This window comes from Pelobates fuscus, chromosome 10 (assembly GCF_036172605.1).
Source record: "Pelobates fuscus isolate aPelFus1 chromosome 10, aPelFus1.pri, whole genome shotgun sequence".
Classification (NCBI taxonomy): domain Eukaryota; kingdom Metazoa; phylum Chordata; class Amphibia; order Anura; family Pelobatidae; genus Pelobates; species Pelobates fuscus.
Window position 1 is genome coordinate 115,144,461 of NC_086326.1, and position 26,694 is coordinate 115,171,154.

At 45.9% G+C, this 26,694-nt stretch overlaps 1 protein-coding gene across 1 annotated transcript in view; it reads left to right on the forward strand.

Moving 5' to 3' along the window:
* The first annotated feature begins 354 nt into the window (after positions 1-354).
* Positions 355-26,694, forward strand: part of PTPRCAP (protein tyrosine phosphatase receptor type C associated protein) — a 51,765-nt gene continuing 25,425 nt past the window's right edge. The window contains exon 1 of the mRNA XM_063434985.1: positions 355-377. The gene's annotated coding sequence lies outside the window, so the exon portion shown is untranslated. The remainder of the gene's footprint in view (positions 378-26,694) is intronic.

Consider the following 26,694-nt stretch of genomic DNA (forward strand, 5'->3'; position numbering starts at 1 on the left):
TTCCTCTGCCTGTGATAATGAGATTACCCATTGTGTTCAGTAATCATATCAAAGGCAGAGGGGAGTATTTTGAGTGTCTGTGTGTATTATACGGATTGATTGGTTGTTCTGTAAAACCCTGTGGGCTGTACTATGTTTGTGGATTGGGAATAAAAGAGGCTGTATGTGCCAGTACAGTCAGATTCTGCTTAACCCTCCAAACAAAGTGTCGTCTCGTTATTGGGGGAATTGGATTGTATGCTGACTGCTTTCGTATGGTTTTCCCTGTTCAGCTGTTTCCAGGATTCGTGTAGTTTGCAGTTCGGGAGATTGGTGCTTACAGTAGCTGCCTGTGCATCTGGAAAGGGGAATATCGCCTAAACGTTTTTAAACCTCTGGTGAGCAAAACGGTCCGTTACACTTTCATTTTGTAAAAAAAAAAAAATGTGTCCATTGTAAACAAGGAGTTACATATATATAGAAGATAAAATATGAAATCTCCAAGTACAAAACTAGAACAAGTGCCCTGACCACAGGATCACTGTATAAGTTAAGACTTAACGTTTAATAGGTATGTACTAAAAGTATGTAGAGATAAAGCGTGAAATAATTGATCATTAGTCAATTACTACCACATACACATGGAAAAAATAGCATAGATACTGAGTCTGAGGTATAAATCTCATGTAGACCTGAGTGTCAGTACGAATGCATAGAAAAAATATAAAAAAAGACAAACACATAATGTATCTAAAAACAAGTGTGTATATAGAAATAGTTGACACAGAATCTAATTTCAAAAACGTGTGTATATTGAATCTAAGAACAATAATCGGTTCTGTGTCAGGCTGATAGAACTAACCGGGAATGAGTGTTTTACAAATAGTCCTGTTCTACGGATGTATAAGATGTAACCTGTCTCTACAGTATCAATAGTGAAACAATATACAGACCGAAGAATGCCTGCATGCTAGGTCTATTTCTCCCTCCTAGAGATAGGCACACTTTGAGAAGACTTCATTAGCTGCCCCTCAGTGTGCTACGCTGGGACTGCCACTGAAGCGTGATTTAATAAAGGTAGAAAGCTCTTAGGTAGATGCAGGGTGAAAGGGTTATTGCTGTAATGGACTCAACTCCCCTCGGTTCTCGATCCCTCGGTCACCAAAATCAATGTTGATGGAGAATCATTGTCAGCATTAAAGACATGGACAACAGGATGCTTTGTCAAGATTTCTCAGATGAGTATATTTCAGAGCTGACTTTTATACACAGTTTCTTACATAAGCCGTGGGATCTGTCGTACAAACAGTAAAATTTATAGTTTCCTTGTAGCTAATAGTACATACTAGTCTGACAATAGAAAGATAAGCATTTGAATAGAGTCTGGGCAAGAACATCCTGAAATCGGAATGGGCAATGTCGCACATCCTCTAGAAGAAAGACCTTAATTGTCACAGTTAGCATAATTATGTCATACATTATTTTAAAGCATACAAAGCAAAAATAGTTTTTACTGTTTCATATCCTTTCAGTCAGCAATAATGATTATAAACCTTATCTAAGCATAAAATACATATGGACAAGAAAAGTTAACTATTTCATTTTCTTACATTTCCCCTCTTTGAGCAAATTAATTTGCTCATCTTATCTATAAAATCTTATCAGGACAGAGAAACTTCCACATGGTATTTTCAGGGGTGCTAGTCATTCCCTGCAGGACTTTCATTAATTTCTTCACCTCGATTCCCATGTGGTAATTCCTAAGGCCCAGTGTTAAAGATGGGTTGATACCCTCCAGTGGCAGAGAGGAGAATTTCCAATTGTTTCTGTTCTGCATTATAAATTAATTTCTGTATTCTCTTCCTCAATGTACAAGTAAGGTGGCAGTTATATAAAATCATACTATTTATATTTGTATAAAACTTCCATTAACTAATCTGAGATGATGCTGCATCAACTTAAATCTTATAGAAATTGAACAAACATCTGGACCAGATTACACAGACATGGTTTCACCATAATCATTCAGAACTCTCAGAGACTTTAAAAAAAAAAAAAATGATACTATACCATGTTTAAAAGGCATGGCAAACCTTAGACCGGTCAGTCTCCAAGAGCCTTAGTAAAACAGGTAGAAACCTTTGTCCATGATTTCTGATCCAGGCTATATACCACCATTTAAAATAACACATAATGTGAGACATAGAAGACACAAAACATATGCAGTAGTTATTACACTGGATCATTTGTAGCAATAAAAAGGTTATTTTACAGCACAAAATAAAGCATGTGTTGGACCACTGAACATGTAAATGTTGCTCTGTTATTTTCAAACATAAATAATGTTTACAGTATAGACCCTTTGCAACAAACACACAGGGCAGGGAAGATGTGCTGATTGGTGTTCTACACAATTAATCCCATATGGGGAATTAACTTTTAAATACTAATGAAGTGCCTCTTTTGTCTCAGTATAAAACTCCAACGTTGACGGAGAATCTTTGTCAGCATTAAATACACAGACAACAGGATGCTTTGACAAGATTTCTCAAATGAGTATATTTCAGAGCTGACTTTTATACACAGTTTCTTACATAAGCCGTGGGATCTGTCGTACAAACAGTAAGATTTATAGTTTCCTTGTAGCTTATAGTACATACTAGTCTGACAATAAAAAGATAAGCATTTGAATAGAGTCTGGGCAAGAACATCCTGAAATCGGAATGGGCAATGTCGCACATCCTCTAGAAGGAACACCTTAATTGTCACAGTTAGCATAATTATGTAGTGATGTCCCGAACTGTTCGCTGGTGAATAGTTCCTGGCGAACATCACTTGTTCGCGTTCGCCACGGACGGCGAACACATGCGCTGTTCAGTCCACCCCCTATTCGTCATCATTGAGTAAACGTTGACCCTGACCCAGACACATTCCAGCCAATCAGCAGCAGACCCTCCCACCTCCTGGACAGCGTCCATTTTGCATTCATTGTGAAGCTGCATTCTTAGTGAGAGTAGGGACAGTGTAGCTGCTGCTGATTTGATAGGGAAATTGATAGCTAGGCTAGTGTATTCAGTGTCCACTACAGTCCTGAAGGACTCATCTGATCTCTGTTGTAAGGACAGCACCCCAAAAAGCCAGTTTTAGGGCTAGAACATCAGTCTACAGTTTTTTTTTCTGTGTAATGTAATTGCAGTTGCCTGCCTGCCAGCCTGTGTGTCAGGCTCACAGCATATACTGTGCCCACTTGCCCAGTGCCACCACTCACTCACTGGTGTCACAATAGCTTGCATTTAAAAAAAACTAAACTTTTTTGACTGTAATATAATAGCAGTCAGTTTCCTTCACTAGTGTGCGTTTCAGGGTCTGCCCAGTACCACCACTCACTCACTGGTGTCACAATAGCTTGCATTTAAAAAAAACTAAACTTTTTTGACTGTAATATAATAGCAGTCAGTTTCCTTCACGAGTGTGCGTTTCAGGGCCTGCCCAGTGCCACCACTCACTCATATCTGGTGTCCGAATAGCTTGCATTTAAAAAAAACTAAACTTTTTGGACTGTAATATAATTGCAGTCAGTTTCCTTCACAAGTGTGTGTTTCAGGGCCTGCCAGGGCACAGTGTCACACCAGTGCCACTCTTATCTGTTGTCACAGTAGCTTGCAAGCATAGTACCACTAATCTGAAAAAAAAATGACAGGCAGAGGCAGGCCACCCCGCAGGGGCCGTCGTGGTCATGGTGCTGTGATTCCCTTTGGCCCTAGAATAATGCTCAGTGTTCAGAGGCCACATACCCTGAACTTGAAAAGTTCTGAGGACGTAGTTGACTGGCTAACACAGGACACCCAATCTTCTACAGCTTCCGCTCGGAACCTCGACGCACCATCCTCCTCCAGCTTAGCTTCGGGCACCTCTCAAGTTTCCACTCACCCGCCTGCCGCCACCACCAACACTAGCACCACAGCCACTTCACTTGGTATGTCAGAGGAGTTATTTACACATCAGTTGGAAGAAATGAGTGATGCACAACCATTATTGCCAGAGGATGTAGATAACAGGGATATGTCTCAGTCAGGAAGCATTACACACGTACGGTGTGATGATGATGATGTTGTACTCACTGCTGCTTCCTTTGCTGAGTTGTCAGATACAAGTGAAGCAGTTGATGATGACAATGCGTCCGTGGATGTCACGTGGGTGCCCGCTAGAAGAGAAGAAGAACAGGGGGAAAGTTCAGATGAGGAGACAGAGAGGAGGAGGAGGAGACGAGTTGGAAGCAGGGGGAGGTCATCGCAAGGAGCTAGTGGCACAGTCAGACAGCATGCATCGGCACCCGGGGTCAGCCAGACAGCACGCCAATCAACGCATGCTGTTGCCACCACCAGAATGCCGTCATTGCAGAGCTCAGCAGTGTGGCATTTTTTTGTGTGTGTCTGCCTCTGACAACAGCGATGCCATTTGCAACCTGTGCCAAAAGAAACTGAGTTGTGGGAAGTCCAACACCCACCTAGGTACAACTGCTTTGCGAAGGCACATGATCGCACATCACAAACGCCTATGGGATCAACACATGAGTACAAGCAGCACACAAACTCAAAGCCGCCATCCTCCTCCTGGTCCAGCATCTTCAGCCACGTTAACCACTGCTGTCCTCCTTGTCCCCTCTCAACCATCTGCCCCTCCATCTCTCGCCTTGAGCAGTTCCTGCTCATCTGCCCACAGTCAGGTGTCTGTCAAGGACATGTTTGAGCGTAAGAAGCCAATGTCACAAAGTCACCCCCTTGCACTGGCGTCTGACAGCTGGCTTGACTGAACTCTTAGCCCGCCAGCTTTTACCATACAAGCTGGTGGAGTCTGAGGCGTTCAAAAAATTTGTAGCTATTGGGACACCGCAGTGGAAGGTACCCGGATGAAATTTCTTTGCACAAAAGGCAATCCCCAACCTGTACTCGATTGTGCAAAAGGAAGTAATGGCATGTCTGGCACACAGTGTTGGGGCAAGGGTCCATCTGACCACTGATACCTGGTCTGCAAAGCATGGTCAGGGCAGGTATATCACCTACACTGCACATTGGGTAAACCTGCTGACGGCTGCCAAGCATGGAATGCGTGGCTCTGCAGAGGAGTTGGTGATACCGCCACGACTTGCAGGCAGGCCTGCTGCCACCTCCTCTACTCCTCCTACTCCATCCTCTTCCATTACCTCCTCGGCTGAGTCCTCATCTGCTGCTGCCCCAGCTCCCCAGGTACTGTTCCACATCCCGGATACAGCAGTGTCACGCTGTCTTGGGGTTGACTTGCCTGAAAGCAGAGAGTCACACCGAACCAGCATTCCTGTCCGCCCTGAACGCACAGGGGGATCAGTGGCTGACTCCGCACCAACTGGAGATCGGCAAAGTGGTTTGTGACAACGGAAGAAATTTGTTGGCGGCATTGCATTTGTGCAAGTTGACACATGTGCCGTGCATGGCACATGTGTGTAATCTGATCGTACAACGCTTTATGCATAAGTACCCAGGCTTACAGGACGTCCTTAAGCAGGCCAGGAAGGTGTGTGGCCATTTCAGGCGTTCCTACACGGCCATGGCGCACTTTTCCGAAATCCAGCGGCGAAACAACATGCCAGTGAGGCGCTTGATTTGCGACAGCCCGACACGTTGGAATTCAACACTCCTAATGTTCGACCGCCTGCTTCAACAAGATAAAGCCGTTAACGAGTATTTGTATGACCGGGGTGCTAGGACAGCCTCTGCGGAGCTGGGAATTTTTTTGCCACGTTACTGGACGCTCATGTGCAATGCCTGTAGGCTCATGCGTCCTTTTGAGGAGGTGACAAACCTAGTCAGTCGCACCGAAGGCACCATCAGCGACATCATACCATTTGTTTTCTTCCTGGAGCGTGCCCTGCGAAGAGTGCTGGATCAAGCCGTAGATGAGCGTGACGAGGAAGAGTTGTGGTCACCATCACCACCAGAAACAGCTTTATCAGCATCGCTTGCTGGACCTGCGGCAACGCTGGAAGAGGATTGTGAGGAAGAGGAGTCAGAGGAGGAATGTGGCTTTGAAGAGGAGGAGGAAGACCAACCACAACAGGCATCCCAGGGTGCTCGTTGTCACCTATCTGGTACCCGTGGTGTTGTACGTGGCTGGGGGGGAGAACATACCTTCAGAGAGATCACTGAGGACGAGGAACAGGACATGAGTAGCTCGGCATCCAACCTTGTGCAAATGGAGTCTTTCATGCTGTCGTACCTGTTGAGGGACCCTCGTATAAAAAGGCTGAAGGAGAACGACCTGTACTGGGTGTCCACGCTACTAGACCCCCGGTATAAGCAGAAAGTGCCTGAAATGTTACCGAATTACGGCAAGTCGGAAAGGATGCAGCAGTTCCAAAATCGATTAAAAAGTATGCTTTACACAGCGTATAAGGGTGATGTCACAGCACAATGGGAATCTAACAGGGGAAGAGGTGAAAGTAATCCTCCTCCTCCCACGACCACGCCAGCAAGGATAGGACGCTTTACAGATGTTTGGTTGATGGAGGACATGCGGAGCTTTTTAAGTCCTACGCATCGCCACAGCCCTTCGGGGTCCACCCTCAGAGAACGACTCGACCGACAGGTAGCAGACTACCTCGCCTTAACTGCAGATATCGACACTCTGAGGAGCGATGAACCCCTTGACTACTGGTTGTGCAGGCTTGACCTGTGGCCTGAGCTATCCCAATTTGCAATAGAACTTCTGGCCTGCCCCGCTTCAAGTGTCCTGTCAGAAAGGACCCTCAGTGTAGCAGGAGGTATTGTCACTGAGAAGAGAAGTCGCCTAGGTCAAAAAAGTCTAGATTACCTCACCTTTATTAAGATGAATGAGGGATGGATCCCGAAGGGACTGATAGTGGGCGATACATTCGACTAAAAAAGGCCTGATGAGGGGGACTACTTAACACACCACTCCTATCTGGTGGCACATTAGATTGCACGCGCAGTTCCCCAAATTTGAAGTAGGAGGACCAACTAAGCATCTTTTTCCATCTCCCGCTTCCTAAAATTTATGCCTTATATACACATCCCCTGATAGGGGACGTAACAGGGATTAAACTGATAAGAATAGTACTACTTAACACACCACTCCTATCTGGTGGCACATTAGATTGCACGCGCAGTGCCCCAAATTTGAAGTAGGAGGACCGACCAAGCATCTTTTTCCATCTCCCGCTTCCTAAAATCGATGCCTTATATACACGTCCCCTGATAGGGGACGTAACAGGGATTAAACTGATAAGAATAGTACTACTTAACACACTACTCCTTTCTGGTGGCACGTTAGATTGCACGCGCAGTGCCCCAAATTTGAAGTAGGAGGACCGACCAAGCATCTTTTTCCATCTCTCACTTCCTGGGTGCAGGAAGAGAGACCTTCAATGACATCAGTGAGGACAAGGAACGGGACATGGCTAGCTTGGTATCCAACCTTGTGCAAATGGGGAGTTTGCGGTTGTGCAAATGGACTGTTTGCGGTTGTTTGCGGTGCGTTAAACGGGGAGTTTGGTCTGTCACTGTGAAGCGGGTGTAACCCTTACACTACCTGATCGATACAACATCATACCTGATGTTTTAAAGCACGTTATTCCAAACAATTTAGGAATGTTAGGTGATTTCTGCCCTTTATGGATTAAAACCAGACTCTGCATCAACTATGTAATTTTCCATGGGAGTTTTGCCATGGATCCCCCTTCGGCATGCCACAGTCCAGGTGTTAGTCCCCTTGAAACAACTTTTCCATCACTATTGTGGCCAGAAAGAGTCCCTGTGGGTTTTAAAATTTGCCTGCCCTTTGAAGTCTATGACGGTTCGCCCGTTTGCGAACATTTGCGGAAGTTCGCGTTCGCCGTTCGCGAACCGAAAATTTTATGTTCGCGACATCACTATAATTATGTCATACATTATTTTAAAGCATACAGAGCAAAAAGAGTTTTAACTGTTTCATATCCTTTCAGTCAGCAATAAACCTTATCTAAGCATAAAATACATATGGACAAGAAAAGTTAACTATTTCATTTTCTTACACAGGGGGGGGGGGCGTGAGGGCCCCTTGCTGTGTGCAGGCTGGCTGGGGAGCTTGTTGAACTCCCCAGCTGAGCAATTACTTGCATTACTTACAGCATCGCGGGTGGGCCGCCTCGGTACATGACTGATTTGCCCGAGTGCTCAGTCCGCCCTCAGTTCTCCCCTGGTGGTAACAAAAAGTGTCACTATTTCCCAGTAGTCTGATCAGATTATAACAACATACCACAATTGTGATATTTTCCCAAACACCAGAAGTAATGACGCTTTCCCGTGCCTTCAAGGGCACCTGGGCTTCAAGAATAAGCCATTGCTACTAGTCTAACGAAATAGTGTGTGAGCAAGGAAAAATAAGAATACAATTGCAGCACTGTTAAAGAGTCTCTGTACTGTGCCTTCGAGTGCACCTCAGCTGTTAATGCAAGCCTAATCTATCTAAAATAGTAGTAGTGCCGCAATCGATGATATACCTGGACAAATGAATCATAGCAGAAGGAGGATCCTACCTTCTTTAAGAATTTTAATGGCATCAATATGATGTGTTGCCGGATACGGCCGTATATGGGTGTCCAAAGGTTTGGCGGCTCTTCACAATTGTGGTATGTTGTTATAATCTGATCAGACTGCTATCCGTTTAATTTATAATTATAACTGATAGAGCGTTCCACAACATACAAAAACTTGGCTTAATTTAATATAAAATAGCTAAATGTTATTTTAAAAAAACATTAGGGCACCCATTTAACTGCCTTATCCCAAACTGCATTCTGCTGATGATCTCAGCAGTTCTAAGACTTCTCCCTAGGGTGGAATCACACAATCCTCCATTAAGAGAAATAGTGCATACTATGTCTTTCAGTAGGTGGCAGATGATAGGCTGAGAGCATCTGCTGGTCCTATCGATCTATTATCTGCCACCTGGCAAATCCTACTAATGCTGGGAGGAAGGAAGTGAGGAAGCAGATGTTTCAAGTACCAATGGAACCAATTTAAGGGTTAAATTGAGTTAATCTCTGAACATGGGATGACATCCATATACTCCTGTCCCCGTAACCACCTCAATTAGCTAAGTTTTTAAAGGGGGTGGGATTGTTCCTTTAAGAAGTGGAAATTGGAATCTTGCACATTCTGTTGCTGTTAAAAAAAACTATAGTCCCTAAAATAACAATAGTATTTTGTTATCCAATCCCACACCCCTTTGTCCACACCTTTTTGCTATAAAAAAAGTAAAATTAGAGCAGACACTCTGCTGCTGCAGTCAAATAAAGTACAAATGAGGTATGAATTGTTTTTTCTATATAAACTCAACAATCCCCAGTGCTACCGATCACCCACTGGAGCACAAAAACAGATAGACTAAATGTGAGCTTAACTTCTGTGACTGGGAAAATATTTGAAGGGCTATTAAGGGATAATATTCAGTAATTCATTGGGAAGAACTTTGTTATTAGCAATAATCAGCGTGGTTTTATGAAACATCGGTCATGTCAAACTAACCTAATTGAATTCTACAAAGACATAAGTAGAAGTATATATTAAGGTGTTGCAGTGGATGCGATCTACTTGGATTTTGCCAAGGCATTTGATACGTTTCCTCACAATAGGTTAGTCTTCAAACTAAAAGAAATTGGTGTAGATGAATATTCTTGTTCTTGGGTAGAACATTGGTTTAAGGATAGAGTACAACGAGCTGTGGTAAAAAAAAATTTAGGCTGGTCAAAAGTGGTAAGTGGTGTCCCTCAGGGTTCTGTTTTGGGACCTCTTCTATTTAACATATTTATAAATGATCTTGAAATAGGCATTGAAAACCATGTATCCGTGTTTGCAGATGACACAAAACTTTGTAAAGTAAAAAAAAAAGTGAGCAGAGGGATTTAGATAGATTGGGGGACTGGGCACTAAAATGGTAGATGAAATTTAGAGGTCTATGTCCATTTCTTACTTGTATGGTCAATGAACTGAAGGAAAGAAAAGAAGGTTATTAAAATCGAAGTGCATTCTATACAGGATATAACCTTAATTAAGCAATTTTGTGGTTTTAAATGTGATAACAAATTTAGGGGCATATAAAGTTTAAGCTATTTTTTGTTCAGATTCAGTTTTATGCTTATGTAATCCTTCCTTTTTTATGGACTACCCTGCATAATTTAGTCCACATAGGCTAAATTATGAGAATATATATAACAGAGGAATCACAGGTACAATAATCTTTTGTGTTATAACTACTGTCAATGTCTGGGTGACTACTATTAACTCAGAGCAGCATTTCTGTTTAGGGTTGGTAAATAATCAAATAGTTAATCTGAGGCTGAAATCATGCACTGTGCAAATGTTACTGCGGCTTCAGTCTCGCTAGCATCTCAGCATAATACTAACTGCATCACATCCCCTTCCTGCTACCCTCACTACATCTACCACTTTCTCAGTCCTACGCTATACTCAAAAGCCAGATTTTGCCTGCTAACAAGAAAGGAGAGAGAAAGAGAAATACAAGTGAGTCCTGATTAAAGATATCATTTTAATTATTAGGAAAGAGGGGTTGAGAGCTCAGGGGCTTGAAAATTGTTACTGATAGACTGGATTGAGAGACGGAAGAGAAAGACAATACATAATGTATGTGGATGTTTAACAAAGATGCAACCTGCAAGTGCTCTGAAACAATATGAGCTGAAAAGTGAAGGTTTGTCTTTAATTTATTTCATGCAGAATTCAAATTGTTCATTTATGATTCTGGAGATTGAACAAATTGCCTTGAGTTCATAGGACCTTGCATTTGTCCAAAAACAAATGCACAAGTCTAGTATGTATTAAAGTGATCTGAAAATGCTGGTTTTCTTTACAGTCAAAGCTGCAAGTTTTTACAGAGAGTTCCATTTCAGACGGCCACCAAATTTACAGTGGTCGGAAGAAGAGAAGTGAAGCACAACACTTTTCTGGTTGAAATAGTGGAGGAAACATTTATAACTCATTTGCATCACTAACAAAAATGGTGTATACCGTTTTATACTGTCAAAAGTGATGGTTGAATTAAACTGACAGATGAAAAATTCCAAGAGATTTAGTAAACTGTGCTAAACATTTGCCAAAAATGAGACTAAAAACATCAGTGACAGAGTGACACTATTTTAGTATTTTAACAGGTTCCATTTTTTTAATTTCTGAAAAACATTAGGAAAATGAACAGAAAAGACAAGAAAGTGTAAAATATACAGCATATCCACATATGGGAAGGAGAGTGTAGGGATTGAGATAGGCATGTATGTTTCTAGAGAGAGTGCAGTAATGTAGACCAAGTGCAAATTATCCAAAAATAGTAGTACCTTAGCCAAGAAAATATGTATGGTCAGTTGGCAAACAACTGCCTGTTCACTTGCACTTGTTAACTTGGTGTGCATGTGCACCATGCTAATACATCTATTTTGGCAATAAGCCCTTCATCCCTAATATGACACCACTGATGTGAGATTCATCGCTAACACAACCCTTAAAGCAGCCACCCCATATAATATACCAATTTCATGGAGACAGAAGTTGAGCAGTAAGGTTTTTTTCTCTGTTTTTCTGGGATGCATTATGCCAAACAAGTAGCCCAGGATGAAAGGACAAAGTTCTAAACCTCAGACTGACCCACCGTATTCAGAACACTTGGGTGACATGAATCTTTGCGTTTATAGCACATATATCCTAAATTAAGATTATTGTTTAAAAACTTTGTTATGCAGGGGTGACTCAAGACTTTGAGAGGCGTTAGATGAAACTCAAACAAGAGGCCCTTACTAACACCATTAGTAAAAAAAAAAAAAAAAAAAAAAGGGTTTTCCTTGTGTGTATAAGGAGCTGTAGATATATTTATTGGCAGGCATGCAGTGTTGGATACAGAGAGGTAGTCTCGGTATTCATCTTTAGAGGCTTGCATTGTCGTGGCTCCCTATGCCTCGGCATTGTGAGCTCTCTGAGCAAAATAAACACATTTATTTTGCAATTACGCTTATCGCTTATACACGATTGCTGGGTATGGTTGTATAGCCTGGCAGTCATGTATACATAAGTGCCAGTGTGAAGAGGTTATTGGAAAAAAAAATGTAACTTTTGGTTGGGCTTTTAAAAAAAAATACATAATAATTTACCAAATAATAAATTTACAGATAAGAAAACAATGTCATAGACCTTTTCCCCACATATTCTTTTTTTTTGTAAATATCTTTTTATTCGTATTTTGGGGTTGCATGTAGTTTCATGAAACGTAAATAACAGTGTGGACACGCAGGTCCAGGTATCAGGATATCAAGATTCAACAATGTTGGACTCGCAGGTCCAGTCTGTAAAGAGAATAAAAAATATGCAACGTATATATATGCTGGGGGTACACATTACCCCTATCAACTATACTTATTTCTACATTAGTGGACTCGCAGGTCCCTTTAGTTTGCCTGGGAACAGGGCTGAGCGTGTCTCCGGCTTCCCCTTGCATGTGCCGTGATTATGGTTTTGGCCGACTCTGGGGTTTCAGGGGTGTGTAGCCGGGGTCTCCCGGTTCATGGGTGGGAGCCCTTCTCTTCGTGGTATGAGGGAGAGGGGGTCGAGGGGGTTCTGTTCGTCGGGCTCGGCTGATGACTAAAGGTATCTCGGGATGTCGTCCCTGACTTACTTCTTCAGTCAGTCCCCCTTCCCCATTATCTCTCTGCTATGTGGGCTTAGTGTATCTCTTCGGTGTGTCCGCCTCCCCCTATACCGATTTGGTACATAGCACTTTTCCCCACTTGGTAGTCAACCACTGCCTGGAGAGCCTGATTTCTTATGCTTGTCCCTGTCTGGCCTTGCAATCTAGCATATTTCTTTTACTTAGTTAGTGCACGCATCCTCGCTCCCCGGTTCCCGGGAGGGGGAGGGGGGGGGGGGGGAGGAGGGGGGCAGGGGGGTCAGGTATGTAGGAGGAGGGAGGGGGGGGGTCGTGTCTCCAGGTGTGTGTCGGAAGTGTCGTCCGTGTCTATGACTGTTAGCGTATCAAGTCTTGGAAGTCTGGTTTACCGGTCGTTAGGATCCAATGGGTCCAGATGGTCTGGTACGTTTGTGATTTCCCCTCTGCCTGTAGGGTGAGCTCCTCAAGCGTTCTGAGTTCCTCCATACGTTGGAACCAGTGTGCCATCGGGGGAGCGTGTTGTTTTTTCCAGAATACTGGAATCAGGCTTTTAGCCACATTGAGGATTCTGACCGTAAGGGATTTCTTGTATACGGATGCTTTGGTTTTGGTGTGGTGTAGGAGGAGTGCTGCAGGGTCCTTCGGTGGTGGGGTGTCTGTAAATCTCTGAATGATTTTGTGTATGTGTTCCCAATAGGGTTGGATAATTGGACATTCCCACCAGATGTGGATGTAGGTTCCTGTGTGGCTTGTGCACCTCCAGCATGTATCGTCTGTTGTGGGGTCGTAAGTGTGTGTTTGGAGCGGGGTGCGGTACCATAGGCTCAATGTTTTGTAGGCTGTCTCCTGTGTCCCGCTCGACGGAGAGCAGTGGAGTGTGAGTGTGCAAATCTTGTCCCATTGGGCTGTTGTGAATGTGGTGTTAAGTGCTGCTTCCCATTTTCCCATGAAACTTGGGGGTGGCCTTCTCCTCAGTTGCATAAGCATACCATAGAGAACGGAGATGCCCTTCGCTAGGGGATCTGGGTCCATGCAGATGTCTTCGAATTCCGTCAATGATCTGGTGGCGTTATGTGTATGGAATAGTGTGTGCGTGAACATGTGTAGTTGGCGGTACCTAAACTGTAACATGAATGAGTTATGTGCATTCCCTGTCATTGCTTCGAGGGTTTTAAGTTGTCCACTGGTGGTCGCGTGGTGGAGTCTCGGAGTCTCCTGTGTCAAGAGTCTAGTTAGCGTCTTTGGTTCCATCCCCGGAGGGAAGTTCTCATTGTGGGTCAGTGGAAGTAGTGGGGATGGAGTGGTGGTGAGTGTTAGTGGGATGGCTATTCTGTGCCAGACTTGCATTGTGGCCTTAATTAGGGGGTGTGGAGCCGCCAGTCGTCTGCCCTGTGGGTGGTCTAGCCAGGGGAGGATCGAGATGGGTTTGCCTACCTGTGCCGATTCTATGTCTTTCCAGGGTTTGGGTACACCTGTTTTGGTCCATTCCACTACTCGTTGAATATGCGAGGCATAAAAGTATCTTTTAAAGTCAGGGAAGGCTAGCCCCCCCTTCTCTTTCGGTAGCGTAAGTGTGTCATGTTTTATCCTTGCCTTAAGTTTGTGCCAGGCGAATTTAAGGGCCATGGACCTGAGGGAATTAAAAAAGGCTTCCGGGATGGCGCATGGGACCGCCTGGAACAGGTACAGCACCCGTGGCAGGATGTTCATCTTGAGTACCCCTATTCTCCCGAACCATGAGAGCCGCACCTGCTCCCAGTCCCGAAAGTCCTTTCGGAAGATGTCGAGTAGCGGTTGGAAATTAGCTGCGTAGAGCTGGGTGAGATCTCTTGTGATGTTCGTCCCTAAGTATCGCAGGGATGTGCCTGACCACTGGAACGGGAGTTCCCGCTTCAGGGTTGTGGCCGTGTGTGATGGTATTGAGATATTGAGTATGGTAGATTTGGAGTGATTGATCTTGAAATTCGACAGTACCCCGTACGTGTCGAATTCCTGTAGTATTGCTGGCATTGTGGTTTCTGGTTCGGTGACAAAGAATAGCAGGTCATCAGCGTATGCTGCTACTGAGTGTCGTTTCCTCCCTACCACTAGACCTGGTATTAGAGGGTTGTTGCGGATTGAGGTCAAGAATGGTTCCAGGGCTAGTATAAATAGGAGGGGTGAGAGGGGGCAGCCCTGTCTAGTCCCGTTCATTATCGAGAAGGGGTCGGTGAAGGCTCCGTTGACGCATACTCGCGCCGTTGGTGTGGAGTAGATGGCTCTAATCCAGGACATCATGGATGGGCCCATCCCCAGCCGCTCTAGCACTTGGAACATAAAGTCCCATGATATTCTGTCAAAGGCCTTCTCTGCATCTGTTGAGAGCAGAAGAAGGCCCGTGTCACTGATTGTAGCAGCGTGGATCAGGGCCAGTGTCCTGGTCGTATTGTCTCTCGCTTCCCGATGTGGGGTGAAACCTACTTGATCCTCGTGGATCAGGTCCGGGAGGTAGGCCTGCAGTCTCTGCGATAGTACCTTGGTGAAAAGTTTGATATCGCAATTGAGCAGAGATATAGGCCGGTAACTGGCACATAATTCAGGGTCTTTCCCCTCCTTAGGGATTAAACTAATGTTCGCCGCCAGGGACTGCGGCGGAATGTGGATCTCGTCGCGAATCGCGTTGAGGGCTACCAGAAGGCGTGGGAGAAGGAGTTCAGGGAAAGATTTATAGTACCTAATCGGGAGCCCATCCGGGCCTGGGCTCTTGCCCTGTTTGGTTTGTTTAAGGGCCCCTGTTAGTTCTTGAAGTGTGATGGGTTCGTCTAGTTCCGTGCTCGCCTCTTGTGTCAAACTGGTGCCTATACGTGATTGTAGGTAGTGTGTTATGCGGGCTTTCTTTTCTGTTAGTTCCCTCTCTGTCAGGTGTGATTCTAGTGAGTATAGGTCCGCGTAATAGGTCCGTATGGTGTCGGCCATGTCTCGTGGCATGTTCTGGGGGTGACCCTGTTTGTCCCTGATTTTGGGGATGTATGCTGTCGATCTCTTCTTGGCAATCATGCGGGCAAGGAGGGCTCCACATTTGTTTGCGTTAGTATGGAAGAACGCCTTGGAGTGAGTGTATGCTCTATGGTAATTGGTGTTGAGGAGGGAGGAAAGTTCCCTGCGTAGGGCTGTCAGTTGTGCCCCGTCTGATGGAAGGTGGGATTGCTTGTGGGTGTCCTCTAATTTGCGAATGTCATTCAGTAGGGTGGTGAGTCTGGCGGTTTTTGCTCGTTTGAGGGCAGCACCTTTAGCTATAAAATGTCCCCTCATCACGCATTTGTGGGCTTCCCACAGGCAGAAGGGAGTGGTGTCAGGGGTGTCGTTCTCTGCGAAGTATTGTGTCAGTTTTCCCCACATATTCTATAATCCTTTACATGTATGTTATCATATATATGTTTCCCCATGTATTGTATATGTATGTATATATGCATATAATATATATGTTGCTTGCAACTTTACCTTTGCATTGCCCATTGATGATTATAGCCTCCCAGGGTACTGAGGAATAAAGGTAATCATGTTGACAATGCAAAGTAGCATTGTATACAGAGAGGTACATGTTTTTGCAGATACAGTTAACTATATAAAGCGCATGCAGAACATGAGTATACAAGAGGTCTATGTCCATATTCTTACTTGTATGGTCAATGAACTGAAGGAAAGAAAAAAAGGTTATTAAAATCGAAGGATATATAACCTTAATTGACCAATATTGTGGTTATACATTTTTGAAGAAATTTAGGTGCATCTGGAGTTTAAGTTTTTTTGTTGTTGTTCTGATTCTGTTTTATGCTTATATAATCTTTCCTTTTTTTATGGTCTACACTGCATAATTTAGTTCACATAGGCTAAATTATGAGAATATATATAACAGAGGAATCACAGGTATAATAATATTTTGTGTTGTAACTACTGTCAATGTCTGGGTGACTACGATTAACTCAGAGCAGCAAATCTTTTTAGGGTTAGTAAACAATCAAATAGTTAACCCCTTAAGGACACATGACATGTCTGACATGTCAGGATTCCCTTTTATTCCAGAAGTTTGGTCCTTAAGGGGTTTTAATCTGGGGCTGAAATCATGCACTGTGCAAATGTAAATACTGCACATGCATACACACACAAACACACTATTGCACAGAGACACAAATTTTGACTTAAAACAGACATACAGTCACAATGTGTATTTATCTGGCTGTGTGAATTTATGAGTGAGTCTGGCATTGTCTACCTGTGTATGTGTCTGACTGTGAGCATGTGCATGTTTGTGTCTGGTACTGTATGTGTGTAGGGTTGCTTTTATGGTGCTTTGTGTATATGGGGGGCTGCCTGTGGCCTTTGTGCACTTTGTTTATGGCAAGGCAATGTTTTATGACTTTGTGTGCTTGATGATTGTTTTCAGGCATGACTATGACAGGGTGAGTAAAGGGGTAGCTGCAGCGCTGTATTTGCCGCAAGGCAAACAAGGCATTGGGCGTTACTTTCCATGGGGGAAAATAAAATGCAGCCCCTAAAATCTCTTGTTAGACTTAGGGCATGCGGCTAGCTGAGCCCCAGGCGGGCGGCGAGGGAGCGCTGATTTATGAGCTCTCCCTGCTCAGCTCCCTGCTCAGCTCCCTTGCCTCCCATGACGTCACATTCCGGCTCCCGGCATCACTCTGCAGCGCGTCTAGACCTCAACTGACCGCCCACCTGCCTGCCTGCCTTCCTGCCCAAACAGCCCGGCCAGCAGCCCCACTGGACCCCGGGTAAAAAAATCCACCCAGCTATCCTAAAAGAGGCTGGGTGAATTTCAGGTAAAATAAAAAAAAATTATCTGTGAGTTTTGGAGGGGGAGTGTGTGTGTGTGTCTGTCAGTGAGTCTGTGTGCTTATATCTGTCAGTGTGTGTCTGTCAGTGAATGTGTGTATGTCTGTAGTGTGTGTTTGTGAGCGAATGAGTGAGTGTCTGAATGATTGTGTGTGTCTGCTAGTGAATGTTTGTGTCTGTGAGTGTGTGTGTGTGTGTGTGTGTGTATGTCTGTCTGTGTGTGTCTGTGAGGGAGCCTGTGTGTCTGAGTGATTGTGTGTTTCTGTCAGTGTGTGAATGTGTGTGTCTGAGTGTTTGCGTGTGTCTGTCAGTGTGTGTCTGTGAGTGTGTGTGTGTGTGTGTGCCTGTCAGTTTGTGTGTCTCTTTGAGTTGGTGGTTGTCTGTCAGTGAGTGAGTGTGTGTGTGCCTGCATCATTGTGCGTGTCTGTCAGTGTGTGTCTGTGAGTAAGTCAGTGATTGTGTGTGTCTGTCAGATTGTGTCAAATCAGTGAGTGTGTGTGTATGTCAGTGTATCTTAGAGTGTGTGTCTGTCAGTCAAAGTGTGTGCTAGTCTTTACCAGGAAGGAAGAGGTGTGACCTTGACAGGAAGGGGTGTGACAAATGTAAATTAGGGGGTGCCTGAGTTCTTGTCATGCCTAGGGCAGCACAAATCCAAAATACACCACTGGGTAACTGGCAGGGTGAGTGTGAATACATGAGACAGGGTTGGGGGATGAGTGTGATACAATGAGGGGGGGCAAGTGTGGCATGGTTGGTGTTACATGGTAAGGGGAGGTAAGTGTGACAGGAATAAATTGTTAATGTGACAAGGTGAATGTGGCATGGTTGTGGAGGTGAGTATCACAGGGTTGGTCTAAATGTGGCATTGTTGGAGGAGTGAGTGTGATAGGACAAGGACAGATGGCTGTGACAGGGTTAAGGGGGTTAATTGACAGGCTGAGTGTGGCACAGTGAGGGGGTAACTGTGACAGGATTAGAGGTGTTAAGGCAACAGGGTGAGTGTGGCAGGGTTCAGGGTCAGTGTGGCACAATTGGAAGATGGAGTGTGACAGGAAAAGGAGTGGTGAGCGTGACATTGAGAGAAAAGGTGAGTGTGGCAGAGCGAGTCAGTCAATGAGATAGGGTTGGGGGGTGAGTGTGATACAATGAGGGAGGGCAAGTGTGACATGGTTGGAGGAGGGAGTGTTACAGGGTAAATGTTTCTAATAAGTGTGACAGGATTAAATTATCAATGTGACAGGGTGAATGTGGCATAGTTGGGGAGGTGAGTATCCCATGGTTGAGGTGAATGTGGCATGGTTGGAAGAGTAAGTGTGATAGGGCAAGGGAAGATGAATGTGACAGGATTAAGGGGTTTAATTGACAGGCTGAGTGTGGCAGAGTAAGGGGGATGAGTGTGACAGGATTAGAGGTGTTAAGGCGACAGGTGAGTGTGGCAGGGCTCGGGGTGATTTTGGCACGGTTGAAGGATAGTGTGACATGGAGTGTTGAGCATGACAGTGAGAGAAAATGTGAGTGTAACAGGATTAGGGGCAGGGCCGGTGCAAGGATTTTTGCCGCCCTAGGCAAAAGTAAAGTTTGCCTTTGCCGCCCCCCCATGTGACATCACAATGCCCCACCCATATGATCTGCCATGTTAACTAACGCCAGTGCTGCAGTGCTGCCGTGTTTTCATTAAAAGGCCTGCAGGGACAGGCTATAAACACCAGAACCACTACATTAAGCTGCAGTGGTTCTGGGGACTATAGTGTTTCTTTAATGTGAGGTAAATTAGAGATTAGTGCCACGAATAATATACTAGATTGCCTACTTACAACCAGATGAGGATGATGATGGGCTCTAGCTGCAGTCTGGCACCACTGGTCTGGTGTAGAACAGGATCTCTGGAGGCTGTTTGTAACTGTGGTCAGGGCTGCCATCAGGGGGTGACAACCGTGACGGTTGTCACGGGCCCGACGGTCCTGGGGGGGCCCGGACTGCTTTGGCAGTACAGGGCCCCACAATTACTCTCTGCACCTATATATATCGATGATCACTATATATAGGTGCAGCCGCGGGCCCCCCCCCCCCCCCGGCTCCCTAGACTTGCAGAGGGGGCCCAGCGGACTGTAGCTGTACTTTACAGCATTTCCTGCTCTCTAACTCCCGCGAGATGTGCGGCTGTTAGAGCGTTTCCATGGCAACGCACCGCGCGGCGCGCATGACACATCTCGCGGGAGTTAGAGAGCAGGAAATGCTGTAAAGTACAGCTACAGTCCGCTGGGCCCCCTCTGCAAGCCTAGGGAGCCGGGGGGGTAGGGGGGCACAATGGCACCAGACCGGACCACCAGGGATCAAAGAATCTTCCCCCCTCCCTGAACCAGGTAAGAAACAGGGAGGTGGGAATAACTTTACATTTACATGTATCCACTACTAAACACACACACACACTGCATCCACTACACTGACACACACACACACTGCATCCACTACACTGACACACACACACACTGCATCCACTACACTGACACACACACAGCATCCACTACACTGACACACACACACACACTGCATCCATTACACTGACACACACACACACTGCATCCACTACACTGACACACACACTGCATCCACTACACTGACACACACACTGCATCCACTACACTGACACACACACACTGCATCCACTACACTTACACACACACACACACACACACACTACATCCACTACACTGGCACACACACTGCATCCACTACCCTGACACACACACACACTGCATCCACTACACTGACACACACACACACACTGCATCCATTACACTGACACACACACACACTGCATCCACTACACTGACACACACACACACACTGCATCCACTACACCGACACACACACTGCATCTACTACACTGACACACACACACACTGCATCCATTACACTGACACACACACTGCATCCACTACACTGACACACACACTGCATCCACTACACTGACACACACACACTGCATCCACTACATAGACACACACACTGCATCCATTACACTGACACACACACACTGCATCCACAACACTGACACACACACACACACTGCATCCACTACACTGACACACACACTGCATACACTACACTGACACACACACTGCATACACTACACTGACACACACACACTGCATTCATTGCACTGACACACACACTGCATTCATTACACTAACACACACTGCATTAATTGCGGGGGGAGGCTGGCCGGGCGGGGAGGGGAGGGGGGGGGGCAGACCTTGTGCTTTGTCAGGGGCCCCAAAATTTCTGGTGGCGGCCCTGACTGTGGTCACAAAAATCAATGTTCTGGGAGAACGGGAAGCAGCTCCCTTTTTTGGGGGCCCTTTACACAGCTCAGGGTCCACCTTCATGTTCCACCAATGAGTTTGTTCACAGGGGGTGGAGTGTGTAGGGGATGTCCTGATATGTGTGTAAGGAATGCATTGTGTGAATCTATGTTTGTATGTGTAAGGGCTGCAAGGTGTGTTTCTGTGTATGTACGGGATGCAGTGTGTGCGTCTGTAAGGGGTGCATTGAGTGTGTGTAAGGAATGCATTGTGTGTTTCTGTGTGTGTAAGGGTTGCATGAGTGTGTGTGTGTGTGTGTGATGGATGTCAATCTCTTTCTCCCCCACCCTTGTCACTCTCTTTCTCCCCCATCCCTCCCTTGTCACTCTCTTTCTCCCCCCTCCCTGTCACTCTCTTTCTCCCCCTCCCTCCCTTGTCACTCTCTTTCTCCCCCCTCCCTTGTCACTCTCTTTCCCCCTTCTCCCTCCCTCCCTCCCTTGTCACTCTCTTCCCCCTCCCTCCCTTGTCACTCGATTTCCCCCTCCCTCCCTTGTCACTCGATTTCCCCCTCCCTCCCTTGTCACTCGATTTCCCCCTCCCTCCCTTGTCACTCTCTTTCCCCCCTCCCTCCCTTGTCACTCTCTTTCCCCCTCCCTTGTCAATCTCTTCACCCCCCTCCCTTGTCACTCTCTTTCTCCCCCTCCCTCCCTTGTCACTCTCTTTCTCCCCCCTCCCTCCCCACTCTCTTTCTCCCCCCTCCCTCCCCACTCTCTTTCTCCCCCTCCCTCCCTTGTCACTCACTTTCTCCCCCCTCCCTCCCTTGTCACTCTCTTTCTCCCCCCTCCCTCCCTCCCTCCCCACTCTCTTTCTGCCCCTACCCACTCTTTTTCTCCCCCCTCCCTCCCTCCCTCCCCACTCTCTTTCTCCCCCCTCCCTCCCTCCCTCCCCACTCTCTTTCTCCCCCCTCCCTCCTCCCTACTCTCTTTCTCCCCATCCCTCCTCCCCACTCTCTTTCTTCCCCCTCCTCCCCACTCTCTTTCTCCCCCCACCTCTATTGTAGCGTGGCCGAGCTCTGTATGGTCCACGGGTACAGGGAGCTTTTGTTTCCTGTACCCGGCCGGACTAACAGGAAGTGCACACTCAGTGTGCACTTCCTGTTAGTCCGTTCGAATACAGGAGACAGATGCTCCCTGTACCCACGGACCATACAGCGCTCGGCCACGCTACAGTGAGGGAGTGACAGGAGGGAGCGCTGAGCGCTTCCCTCCTGTCAGCCCCTCTCCTCATGCTGCGCCCGGGCGGTGCACCCTCATGGATGCACCAGCCAGGGCAAAGCTGCAGCTGCATGAGGCTCTCTGCAGAGCGCTCGGGCCGCTGCAGCATGAGGGGGGCCGGCGCTCCTGCCGGCGCCCCTTCCCAAGGGACGCCCTAGGCGGCTGCCTAGTCCGCCTAATAGGTAGCGCCGGCACTGATTAGGGGGGTTAATGTGATAGGGTGAGTGTGGCAGAGCAAGGAAAGGTGAGTGTGGTTTGGTTGGAGGGGGTGAGCATGACAGGATCAGGAGGGGTTAATGTGTGTGTGGCAGGGTTAACGGGGTGGAAGTGTGTGTGGGAGGGTGACAGTGTGTGGGAGAGTGGTGACAGTGTGTGTGGGGGTGGTGACAGTGTTGTGGAGGTGTTGACAGTGTGGGTGGAGGGAGTTAATGGTGTGTTAGCGCAAGGTCTTAGGCGGTAGCCTAAATCACCTAATTAGAGAGCCGCCTCTGGTGTTTTGTTCAAAACAATTCTTTTTATGCAAAGTTTCTTTGGGTTTCCTTGTGAGGAAAATATATTAAAGGGACACTATAGTCACCTGAACAACTTTAGCTTAATGAAGCAGTTGTGGTGTATAGAACATACCCCTGCAGCCTTACTGCTCAATCCTCTGTCATTGAGGAGTTAAATCCCTTTGTTTATGAACCCTAGTAACACCTCCCTGCATGTGACTTGCACAGCCTTCCATAAACACTTCCTGTATAGAGAGCCCTATTTAGGCTTTCTTTATTGCAAGTTCTGTTTATTTATGATTTTCTTATCCCCTGCTATGTTAATAGCTTGCTAGACCCTGCAAGAGCCTCCTGTATGTTCAATTTAGAGATTGAGATAAAATTATTTAAGGTAAATTACATCTGTTTGAAAGTGAAACCATTTTTTTTTCATGCAGGCTCTGTCAATCATAGCCAGGGGAGGTGTGGCTAGGGCTGCATAAACAGAAGCAAAGTGATTTAACTCCTAAATGATCTATACACTAAAACTGCTGTATTTAGCTAAAGTAATTTAGGTGACTATAGTGTTCCTTTAATAGCTACACCTTTTCAGGTTATTTTACTTATAACAATGTTTCATCTTTACCACCACTTTCTAATGCATAATACAAATAATTACAAATACAGAAAAAAAAATAATGAAAAGTTGGATCCTGTCCAGAAATAGTATAAGTCCTTGTCATTGTAGGTTTAAATATACCATAACAGTATTTTTTTTTTCACTGCATGTCTATGCAGAGGCAAGTATAATGCTTTCTTTCTAAACTCTAAACCAAAAAAAGATTTCTGATAATGCTATATAGACTTGCTCCAGGAAGCCCTACCAACTAGCTGCTTACTTCTTCTTACAGGATGTGGTTTCTTTAGCTGAGCGAAACAGAGAGATTAGTTTGCATATGCACAGTATATGGTACAAAGATATATATATATATATATATATATATATATAGATAGATAGATAGATAGATATAGAGATATATAGATGGATAGATAATTTAGTTACAGTTTATTATCACACATTGCATAAGCCTGCCATGAAAAAAATCTCAAAAACTACATAAACGGGGACTTCATCCGTAAAATTTATTCAAATGCACAAATATCCTGTATGCAGTTTGAGGACCTAATCAATGTATGTTACATAGTTGCATATGTCCTTGTCTGCCCGTGATTAGTGGGAGTTACATGACCAAGCAGCACCTCTCACCATTTTAATAATGCACCTGACATAGCTGCCTCATGGCACTGTAACATCTATGAAAAATGCATTTTCTGTAAAACCTTCCCTTGACCTCTATACATTATGTTACACTATATACCAGAGCTTTCCAAACGTTTCATGTTGGTGACACACTGTTCAGAAATTCATTTTGCGGCAGGTTGCCGCGGGTGTTTTATTTCTTGAACACATCAATTCAGTTCACCAAAAGTGACCGGGACTCAGCGGTTTCGACCTGATTCTACATACTGTGCATGTGCAGTATACATGTATAATTCCTCGACTGTCTCTCTAACACTCTGGCCCTTGTTCACAATATAGTAATATAACATACTCAGCCCAAGTTGGCTTGTCTCACCGTATTTACTGTTGCTGGCTGACTGCTGTGGCTGGCAGGCTGGCTGCTGTGGTTGGTTGGCAGGCAGGCTGTCTGTGACTGGCAGACTGGTGTGGCTGGTTGGCAGGCCTCTCTTTCCCCCCATCCACTTTTTGTGCCTGTTTCTCCCCCAACCAATTTGTGTGTCTCTTTTTCCCTTTCCCCTCTGCATGTTTTTTTTCCCATTCTCCTCTGTGTGTATCTTTGTAGCCTCCCCCTCAGCCCCTCTGTGTATCTCTGTGTGCCTCTTCAGCCCATCTGTGTGTCTCTTTGTGCCCCCTCAGTCCCTCTGTTTGCCTTTGTGCCCTCTCCCCTTTTGTGCTCTTCTTCAGTCCTCCCTTTTCTACTGTGTTCTTCTTCAGTTCCCCCTCCCCTTCTATGTCCTTCTAAAGCCTCCCACTTCTGTGCCCTTCTTCTGTCCCCACTGTGCCCTTCTTTAGTTCCCTTCTATCCTATTGTGCCCTTCTTTATCCCCTCCTGTGCCATTATTCTGTGCCTTACTACCCTCCTGTGCCCTTCTTTGTCCCCTGCCCTGTGCCTGCTCAGCCTCATTCCATGTAGAAGTACCGAGCAGGCAGATCATGGTTGAGGAGCTTCCGTTTCTCCGACTTGGTGTGACAGGAAGCAGTTCTGTGCTCTTACTGTGAGCTCTTTCTGTCAGACCGGGAAGGGTAACAGAAACTCCTCTACCGCGGTCCACCTGCTACATGGAGTGACCAGCAGAAGGCAAGTGCTGTGCAATGCACTCCCCTTCTTGTCGGACACTACACTGACACACACACACTGCATACACTACACTGATACACACATTGCATACACTACACTGACACACACACACTGCATTCATTGCACTGACACACACACTGCATTCATTACACTAACACACACTGCATTCATTGCGGGGGGAGTTTTTCCATTTAGATTTAGACCTGGATTTAATATTAAACTTGTAAAATTATTTAATTTTGCATATATTGCAATATTTGAAATGTTGGATATTTTTTTATAGATTTTTATATTGTTTTACACATTTTTAAAAATTTTACTATATTAAAATAAAACCCAATTTTTTAAAAAGTTTATCCAAAAATATGAAATGGAAGTCTTAATTTAAGAAAATGCAGAATTTAGTTAATAACCCAGTGTCTCGCTTCTTCCTTTCCTCATGGCCTCTCCTTTTGTCCCTCCCATAGTGTGTGTGCAGGGTCGGACTGGCCCACCAGGATACCAAGAAATTTCCCGGTGGGCCACGGTACCTGGGGCTGGGCTGACAGCCCTATCCATAACTGGTCAGGCTTCTGTAATCCCGGCCGGCCATGTGTGAGATGTGCGGCCGCACAGGGCCCCATGGGAGCAGGGGGAGCCAGGCGGCAGGCACAGCTCACACATGGCCGGCCCGGATTATTTAAAAAATTAATAATTTCCGGCGGGGGAGGAGCTTGGCGTGCGGCAGGGGTGGAGCTTAGTGTGCAGTGGGGACAGAGCTTACTGTGCGGCAGGGACCCTGGTAACTGCAGCATAGGAAGCAGGAAGGAGTACCTGCTTCCTCAACAACCAGTCTCCAGGAGCTCCAATGGATGTGGAGGTAAGAAGCAGGTCAGTGTGTGTGTGACTGCCTGTGTGTGTGTGACTATCTGCCTGTGTGTGTGTGTGTGTGTGTGTGTGTGACTGTCTGCCTGCCTGTGTGTGTGAGACTCTGTGTGTGTGTGTGACTGTGTGTGTGTGTGTGTGTGTGTGTGTGTGTGTGTGACTGCCTGCCTGTGTGTGTGAGACTGTGTGTGTGTGTGACTGTCTGCCTGTGTGCATGTGTGTGTGTGTGTGTGTGTGTGACTGTCTGCCTGTGTGCATGTGTGTGTGTGTGTGTGTGTGCCTGACTGTGTGTGTAAGACTCTGTGTGTGTTTGTGTGACTGTCTGCCTGTGTGTGTGTGACTGTCTGCCTGTGTGTGTGTGCGTGTGTGACTGCCTGTGTGTGTGTGACTGTCTGCGTGTGTGTGTGTGTGACTGTCTGCCTGTGTGTGTGGCTGTCTGCCTGTGTGTGTGTGTGTGGCTGTCTGCCTGTGTGTGTGGCTGTCTGCCTGTGTGTGTGTGTGGCTGTCTGCCTGTGTGTGTGTGTGACTGCCTGCTGTGTGTGTGAGACTGTCTGTCTGCCTGTGTGTATGTGTCTGCCTGTGTGTGGCTGTCTGCCTGTGTGTGTGACTGTCTGCCTGTGTGTGTGTGTGTGTGTGTGGATGTCTGCCTCTGTGTGTGTGGATGTCTTTGTGTCTGCGCATCTGCTAGTGAGGGAGCTTCTGTGTGTGTGCGTCTGCTAGTGTGTTTGTGTTTGTGTGTGTGCATGTTAGTGAGTGAGCTTGTATGTGTGTTTGTGAGCTTGTCTGTAGGGATCATGTGTGTGTGTGTGTGTGTTAGTGAGCTTGTCTGTAGGGAGCTGGGTGTGTCTGAGCCTGTCTGTGGTGAGCATGTGTGTGCAGTGAGCTTGTC